This window comes from Otolemur garnettii, unplaced genomic scaffold (assembly GCF_000181295.1).
Source record: "Otolemur garnettii isolate 467f Iridium unplaced genomic scaffold, OtoGar3 scaffold00002, whole genome shotgun sequence".
Taxonomy (NCBI): domain Eukaryota; kingdom Metazoa; phylum Chordata; class Mammalia; order Primates; family Galagidae; genus Otolemur; species Otolemur garnettii.
Window position 1 is genome coordinate 7,104,829 of NW_003852397.1, and position 1,426 is coordinate 7,106,254.

Here is a 1,426-nt window from a genome sequence, read left to right on the forward strand (position 1 = left end):
TGTCATTGTTGTTTGGCGGGTCCGGGCTGGGTTTGAACCCAGCAGCTCCAGTAAATGTGGCTGGTGCCCTAGCTGCTTGAGCCACAGACGCTGAGCCACTTCACTGTTTCTTAACCTAACACAGCACTTAGCACAGTTCCTGGCACAAAGCAGGTGTTCAGTAACTATTTTTGGAAGGAAATAATATAAACAAAGACACCATCCTTTCTTCCTAACCTTACCTCCATTTCTCAATACATCCGGCAAGTCTGATTGATTTTCCCATGGGAATTCTTCTCAACCCGATCCCTTCCTCACTTTTTCTGTGATCACAGTCCAACTTTAAGAGTCTAATCACTAGGCAGTGCCTGTGGCTCAGTGGGTAGGGCACTGACCCCATATACCCAGGGTGGGTTTGAGCCCAGCCCTGGCTAAACTGCAACAACAACAAAAAAATAGCCAGGTGTTGTGGCAGGTGCCTGTAGCCCCAGCTACTCAGGACACTGAGGCAAGAGAATCACCTAAGCCCAGGAGTTGGAAGTTGCTGTGAGCTATGACACCACAGTACTCTACCAAGGGTGATAAAGTAAGACTCTGTCTCTTAAAAAAAAAAGTGTAAACACTATATGTTGTAGAATCTAATCACTGTATGTTGTAGACTATGACTGTCTCCTAATGAATTTCCTTCTTCTCATATAGATAAATTGCTTTATGAAGGAGAGACCATGTCCCATAATAGAGAGTAACAGAGATTTAGCGGCACTGCCCAAGTTCATAGTCTAGGTCTGCCATGTAGAAGCAATAGGACCTTGGGGAAAGGAGTTACCCTCAGATCTGTGCCTCAGTTTCCTTGCCTCTACAATAGATATATCAGTGTCTTCTTTATAGAGAAGTTGTAAGGTTCAATGGGCTAATACCACATCTGTAAAGCACTTACCCATAGGCACCTGGCATATAATGCGTTCAAGAAAGTCTACTCTAATAGCTGGAACTGCATCCCTGGAGCACTACTCAAATACATTGTAACTCCTGTAAACCTTTAAAGGCTTTCAGCAGCTCCTCATAGAAACTGAGAACTTTTCACACTGAGCTTTAAGGCCCCTTATCCATTTCCCTCCTCCTTCCTCAACCAGTTTCTTCACCTGCCGTGGAGTGGAGTGTGAGCTTCACTCCAGGAAGCCAGGGTCCTAACCCACACAAGGGCCCCAGACTCCCCCGGAATCGTTCCTTAGCACTTCCCCCCTTTTCAGGAACAACTTCGTCTCACCTCTTCTTTCTCCTTTCCTTCCTTTCTCCTCCTCCTGCCACTCTTCTTCTCTCAGGCCTTCCTCAACTAGTTCTGTCTCTGAGTATAGGGATATAATTTTTTTTTTTTGAGACAGAGCCTCAAGCTGTCCCCCTGGGTAGAGTGCCATGGCATCCCAGCTCACAGCAACCTCTAACTCCT